The 7,960-nt window shown below is 42.3% G+C and overlaps 1 protein-coding gene across 3 annotated transcripts in view; it reads left to right on the top strand.

The window, feature by feature from the left end:
- Positions 1-7,960, top strand: part of KCNQ5 (potassium voltage-gated channel subfamily Q member 5) — a 699,212-nt gene that overhangs the window by 209,025 nt on the left and 482,227 nt on the right. The gene's annotated exons all lie outside the window — the stretch shown is intronic.

The raw sequence follows: 7,960 nt of genomic DNA, 5'->3' as shown, positions 1-7,960 counted from the left end.
TTATGTTTACCCCCATTTACCATTTCAGTTACGTATAGTTTATTTTTTTACTGTGATTGTGTTAAGTGCTTTTTAAAGTTTGTTGCAATCCCAGGATAATCAGGAGTCCTCAAACTGCAGGGTTCCAATTACACTATCAAAGGAGGCTCATTACTTCACCTGAGACTAAGCATGTAATTAATGCCTTTATTTTTCAGTATTTCTCCTATTTAAAACAAATTGTTAAAAATAGGACTTGTTTTGTATAACAGAACATTCTACCTTAAGTACAGTATGTACTGTGTGTATATTTTTTAAGTGCACCTATATTAATGTCTATTTAATTGCCATAGATGCAAATAACATTGCAGAACAATGTGCTGCAGTCAATGAAGGCAGGAAGGAAGTTTTAGAAGTTGTTCTTAAAATAATAATAATTTAAAATGCAGTTATTTATAACTAAGATGTGCTTCTTAGGACTACATCACTTTCTCATACCCACTTTATTTTTCCAGCATTGAAGGGGTCCCAGCCTTGAAGCAAATAGGCATCTTTTGTTAATAGAGAATGAATATGGTGAGTTTACTAATATCTGTTTTCCACTGAAATGACCCGCCTCCAGTAGCAGAACTCCTACAGCACATTTGACTTGTAACCAGATTCATAAAATTAAAAAAAAATGTCTAACATACAGATGCAGCGGCCGTTATTCGAATATATCACAGAGCCGTTTTCGTGTGCGCTGCTGTACTCCACGCGGCCAATTACGCGGTTGCTTTGTTTGAATTTCATGGATCCCGATTTCTTTGGGTGCAATTCTTCACGTTTCCGCGTTGGCAGAAATGAATGAATTGTAATGAGTACAGTACTGTGTCAATTTGCAGGTGTTTAAAAACCAGAACACTAAAATTCCATTTTCTGCACTCGATAAAAACGAGTCAAAATGCGGTAATGACGCGCCATGATATGGGTATTCCGAGGTATACAACATGTGATATGTTCGAATAACGGCCAATGCATCTGTATATATCTTAGCAAGTGATTGGATTTATTTAGTGGTAACCCGATAGTATAATAATAGTAGTATATAACGTATTGTATGCATTCCTCTGCCCTTATCTTAAATATTATGATGACTTTTCAGATAACGGGGTTTTTTGTTTTTTTTAAGTGAAACTTCTTTAGCGGCACCTATCAGATGAGAAAAACTCCCTGGCAGTGCATGGTGACGGAAGTGACGTCACTGCTGGCAGAAGAGGCCATCAGCAACGTCAGCTTCCAACACCAGCAGGCATCTGAGAGGAGGAAGGCAGCGCGGGGAAGGAAGACACACACACAAACACACCTCCGCACCTCCTCCGGAGGGGAGAGAGTGGGGGCTGCTCCGGGCCAGGGGACTCAGACAGACCCCCTTCGTGTCCGCAGCTCCGCCGGAGGGAGGAGAGAGGAGCAGACGCAGTTTGTTTGACATCATAAACGATAACCATCGACTGTATGAAAATTGTTTTAAAGCAACAATTCAAGCACTTATTTTTTTGATTTTTTTTTTTTTACACAGAATTGATGCAGGGTGTCTTTGTAGCTGAACCCCATTAATTACAGCTCCGGGGGCTCCATGCTACTGGAAATACCTGCATAGTAGATGCCAGTAACCGATCTGCTTGGCTAGCAGGTGTAATGGCCCTTTGTCAAAGCTCCCATGCCCTGCGGACCAGTAGGAAGCTGTGACGTTATCAGTTTCCCACGTCATCAGGTTCCTATTGGCCCCGCGTTCAGTTCAGGTTCGGTTACAGACACCCTCTGCTACAGGGCTGTGGAAAAAATAGTGCTTGGATTGTCTCTTTAAATTCTGGATAAAACACAGTAACATAACATTTTCGATAACACAGTACTTTATTGGACAGGGGGCAGAAACATTTAAGTCAACATTAGTATTTTAAGACTTCTTTATACGAGTGGAAAATACCTCCTATAGAATAGTTTTATTGTTGGAGGCTGGCATTCTCAATTCAAAGGAGAGATAATCCTTCCTGATTAGGCTGAGTGCTGAAAGAATAGCAACAGGCAGGAAACAGAAAAACACATTTAGAAAAACTCTTGCAAAAGAACAGTTACTGTATGTGGAGGTTTTGATCATCAAATTATACATTAATAAAGCAAACTGAAAAACATACTTTGAAATGCAAAAATCTCAGTAATACCAGTGACTAGTAAAGCAACAGCTGAAGCGTCAAGGTGCATTCCAAGTTAAATGCACCCTTTTTTTAAACCTGGGTGGGAAACAGAGGGTCTCCTGACGGAAAAGGCACAAATTTCAGCTCCGCGGACCCCCTACTTCCATAGAGTATAGAATATGAGCCAATATGAAATTGTTGTGGCTTTCTATTGGACCACATGATGCAGGAGATTTACACTGCATTGTGTTTCCTAAGGAGGGAGTGGCACTAGTGCTACCTTTCAAGGACTGTAACTCAGATGGTTTCCGCAGCTGAAAATATGGCAAGACAGGTCCCGAGACCTCCTGCTTCCACATCATGTAAAAATGGGGGCGGGGGAGATATTTTTTTTATAGGGGTAACTGCTTCTTGAATGGGTCTATTTGATGCTGGGTATTGGATATATTCTGGAGTTTATTATTTTTATCAGTACTGATTAGATTAATAAACTGAAATATATGGGTCAGCCTACGCTTCCATTGTAAACCATTTTTTATTAATTTTGGACTTTGTGCTTTCCCATTATAGTTTAATTTCATATTTGATAATACATTGTATTTACAAATTCAAGGAACAGCCATAGGAGCCAATATGGGCCTCTACCTAAAGTATGTATGTGTAACTTTACCTAAGTTGGTGGGAACAACAGGTGATGTTTGCTAATGGTGTGAACGAGTTTACGGCACATATGACTTTGCTGTATTGATGACATTCTGGTACTATGGGAAAGCTCTATTAAAAAATTGTCATGCTTTTTGAACAAGTTCAAAACTAATTACCTTAATTTAAAAGGGTAGGGAAGATGTGTTTTTTTTTAATCTTTTGGTTAAAAAAATATGGTGAATCCATTTGTCAAGATTAGTATAGGAAGCCAACGGCAACTAATAGTCTTCTTTTGGCCACTATTTAACAAGTACCATCTGTAAGGGGTATTTTTTTTTAGGTTAAGGAGGAATTGCTCTACAAATGTTTTGAAGTACAAGCTAGAGATATGGCCAAGCGGTTTAAACAGAGAGGACACTCTAGAATAGGCCAGCTAAACTCAGAATAGCTTGGGGGACAATTCTTAAGTCCAACTGCAAGACTCGGGCTGCACCAAGAATTTGTTTTGTAAACCTTCACTATAACCTATGCATACATTTTCTCTCTCCCCCATCCCCTGTCTCTCCCCCATCCCATCTGTCTCTCTCTCCCCTCGGTCACCTCTATCTTTCTCTCCACCCACCCCCTCCCTATTCCCCATCTCCTTTCTTTTTTTCCTCATCCCCTCTCTCTTTTTCCCCATATACTCTCTCCCACCATATACCTTCTTCCCCCCATATCTCCTATCTTCTGCCCTTTCCCATCTCTCCCCCCACCCCCTCTCCCTGCCCTCTCCCCTCTTTCTTACCCCATCCCCTTTCTCTCTCCCCCCATCTCCTCTCTCCCTGCCCTCTCCCCCATCCCTTCTCTCCCCCCATGCCCTGTCTCTCCCCCATGCCCTCTTTATTCCCAATCCCTTCTCTCTTTCTTCCCCAACCTCTCTTTTTTCCCCAAATCCCCTTCCCCACCATATACCCTCTCCCCATATCCCCTCTCCCCCAATATCCCTTCCATCTTCCCCATCCCCCTCTTTTCCCCCACCCCTCTTTCCCCCATCACCTCTCCATACTATCCCCTCTACTCTCTCCTCCTCTCTCCACCTGTCTCTCTGCCCCTCTCCTCTCATCCCATCCCTCCCTAAAATTTTCTGTTTTATCTTATTTTGTGATTTTTTTGTTCAGGTATTTTTTCAAGTGAAATATTGTAGGCCCTAAAAGGTTCTTAGGCCCTAGGTACTGTGCCTAGTCGGCATAATGTATAAAGTGGCCCTGCCCACAATACACACAATATCCCCCATAATACCACCATAATTCCCCCTCTCTCATAATATCCCTTTTCCTACAAAATCCCCCTGGCCCACATAAGCCCCATACCAGCTTCCCACACCCACAATAGTCCCACACCAGACCCCATTCCCCACAATAGCCCCACTTCAGCCCGATTTCCCCACAATAGACCAATACCAGTCCCCGTTCCTCACACTAGCCCTCCTCCCCCCAATAGCCCCACAGCTCATCTTGCTGGAGCCTCCGTGTGTGGGCCTTCTTCTGACATGCACCGACAGAGGGAGGAAGCGTGGCCGGCAGATGCAGCTTCCATCACCTCCTCCCTAATGTCGGTTTAACAGGCGTGTGCCGTATGGTGACACCTTGTGGGCTGCATGCAGCCCCATAGGCTGCGAAGTTCACAGTCCTATTCTATATAAAGTATTTCTAAGGGATATATACAAGCAATGAAAACAAATACAGTAGGACAAATGTTTTGTTTGGTGTGGGTCAGCAAAATAAATTGAATATTGTTAGATTTGTGACGGAATATTGATCCATTAACACAGTAATGGACGTGTCTGTCCTATGCTCTAGTGATAATTATCAGATCATATAGAACTGATCTTTTGGATATAACATTTACCACTGCAGCTTTAAATATCATGTTTGTTTGTGGGACTATCTATGAAAATGGGTCTTTAACTGTTATAATTAATTGACATTTTTAAAACTGAACATGAATTGTATGATATCTGGATATGTAACTTTTCTGTTAATTGAATCAACCCGGAGAATATATTTAATACATTAATTTTAATCATTCTTTTTTAGATTTATTTGGGAGGTTTAGAGTACTTGTTATGAACCGTTTGTTTTGTTTAGGGCTGAATACATTGAGCAGAATAAGACGTGGCATGGACACTCCTGAATCCTAACACCAACTAATATATATTGCATCACAACCAAAAATATATATAAAATAATTTAAACATATGTAACGGATTTTCTGGCCTAGCCTGACCCACCCAATCTCACATTGGCCCCTGTGGTCTAACCAGTCCCCATTACATGGTTGTGTCTGGTGGTGCACCTGTTGGCAACAGGACTCCTGAGTCTCCCGCATGATGTTGTGTGAGGAATGCCAACCCAGACAGGCAGCTGAGGTAGTGTGCATGGGTCCTACCTATATCCAGTGCAGCGCCTCCACCTCATCAGGATCTCTGCGTCCGCAGGAAGATGTAACTGATGAGGAACTCCTCTGTGGTGCCTCCTCCTGTGCAAGAACTTCACTCCCACACAGCAAGGATTTGTTGAACTTGAGCATCTTTATTGTAGTTGCGGTATGGGCTAGCTGCCCCTCGCAGCGATTGACTCAGCCGCACATCTCGGTATGTGATCCCTTCAAAGGTACACCCTCCCAATGGAGTGGGATCCCCTCTCCCCTCAGGGAGATCACTCCTGTGCCAGGTCCCTGGACACAGTATGGCGTTGACAGCTTGATGCTGATTGATATAGAATGGGGCCACTAGTTACAGCACTAGTGGGCCTCTTTCCCCCAGGTCTCAACGCAGACCTGCTCCTTACTCCAACACACTAACTTTGAGCAGTGCTGTGCCTTATATCTCTCAGGAGGCAGGCACATCTCTGATGTCACTAACGGTGGACTCAGAGTATGTAGCCACTCCCATCCACACATAGGGCACCTCACCAGGGTGTGAGGGCAAACCTCCATGATTACTGCTGGCATCCCTGCAACTTACCAGGCTTACAGCAAGCAGGAGAGGAAACTGCAGTCCATTATACAGCATGGCTACACATAATTTAAAAACATGACCACTAAAAATGTCCGATTATTGAATATCTCACATTTGCAGTATAAAATACACTGTATGAAACAGACAAATAGCCTCTTGGCAATAATATATTTAGCAGCAATCTTATCAGCAAATAATATATCCAATAAAGTATGTAGCATCTCATATGCTAGAAAAAATTTGCATAAAAGTCACATAAATAGCCATGGCTATTATGTAAAGCAGGCTTCTCAAACCTCCCACTGACTCTATACATTAATGTAAGGAATGCTGACTCTAAGCTACTCTGCACTATAGGTATAGTAGCTAAAACTGGGGAGTACTAGGTAAATAATATTGCAAGTAATCAGTCAAGTGTCAACAATGATCTACAAAACAGAGGACCAAGCTAACCCTACAACATATCAGATGATCATACAATCATGCAAATAAAACCCAGAAAAAGAACCCACAAACAACAACTTCTATATCTGTGTATAAATAGTAGACTTCAATGACTTTAACACCAAACACGCAGATAAACATATTTTCCATATAAGGCTAACATGTAAAGCCTATATAGTGATAAAGCATACAGCTGCCATTAGCTTATATTCAGTAAAATAGGGGTGTGCATGAACTAAAAAGTCCTGTGAATAGTCAATGTATACACAGCATACACAGATATAGCACACAACTCATTATTGGACCCAATTAGCAGTAATTTGTGGTCTTTGTGACTTATTAATTGATCTAATTTGCCATGGTTAGGGTCAGTTATTGATCCCTAACTCTAAACTAGACTATTTATGTTGTAGACATAGACAATTTTTAGATATGTATAACTTTTTCACCACAAGCATGATTGAAATAAAGCAGTATAAATCTGTAAAAACTTGCAGGACTTAAATGTTGATCTTTCTAGCATTGTGAGAGGCAGTGAAAATAATAGATACAGCTAGAGAATATCCTAGTTTACCTGGAACAATGCAATTTTTCCCAGGTCTGTACAAAGCACAAATTGGTCAAGAATAATGGAAAGCATTAAACCATTTTTAAATCATCACAACTATGTTTTATTACAAATAATGTATTGTAGACTCCATTTTTAGAGCAGCCCCATAATACTCCATCTGTTCTACCTTCTCTATGAACATGTTGCTGGCTCATGTAAAACTGTCCTGGTTGAGCCTTCTGGAAAGTTTGTATGCTTGTAAATGTAGCCATGTGTAAAATTGGTGTACATATCTCTTTCTCATGCTGGCAGTAAACCTGGTAAGTATGCAGGATTGCCAGTAGTCATCATGGAGGTTTGCCCTCAACCCCTGGTGTTGTGTAAGATAGTAGCAAAGGAAATGACAGCCTGTCTGTGTCCCCTGTTAGTAACACAGAGAAGAGGTGGGTCTTTCTGGAAGCTGATATATTGCACAGCACTTCCTAAAGTTAGTTCAGTCTGTTGGTGTTTGACTCTGTTCAGGAGAGTCATGTGGAGGTCTGCAACAGTGTTGCAGTACTGATGCAATAGCTGTGAGTCTGTGCAGCTCTGAGCAGAGAGACAGAGACAAGCTAGTGAATCTCCCTATGGGGAGAGGTGGAGAGCAACTCTATTAGAGGAGAAGGAACCTTCCTAATGGAGTGCAGCAAAGGAATGAGCGGCTAAGCTGCTAGCTGTGAGGGGCAGCTTGCCCATACCACCAAGCAATAAAGATGCCCTGTTCAAAGATAACCCCACTGTGTGAGTGTGGAATTACTCAACAGTGGATGACACCACCAAGAAGGAGTTCCTCATCAGAACCATCCCCTTGCGGACGCAGAGATCCTGATGAGGTGGAGGCGCTGCACTGGATATAGGTAGGACTCAAGCATACTACCTCAGCTGCCTGTTTGTGAAATGGTGCTCAAAGTGCTGGGGCTGTATATGATGGAAGGGAGTGTAGGCTGGGTATGATCAATTGTACAGTAGCAGTACTAAGCCTTAAGAGGGCATAAGGTACCCTGAAGGTCGGGGTAGGTTGCCAAAAGACACCCCCCCTTTCCTCATCGGGTAAGCCCCAGGTATGTACTCACAGTCTTGCCTCTCCCAGGGTCTCCCTTCCAGAGCGTGCAGCTGAAGTAGGATAGG

This window comes from Ascaphus truei, chromosome 4 (genome assembly GCF_040206685.1).
Source record: "Ascaphus truei isolate aAscTru1 chromosome 4, aAscTru1.hap1, whole genome shotgun sequence".
NCBI lineage: Eukaryota > Metazoa > Chordata > Amphibia > Anura > Ascaphidae > Ascaphus > Ascaphus truei.
The sequence above is the reverse complement of the archived record's forward strand: the minus strand, read 5'-3'. Positions and strand labels throughout refer to the sequence as shown.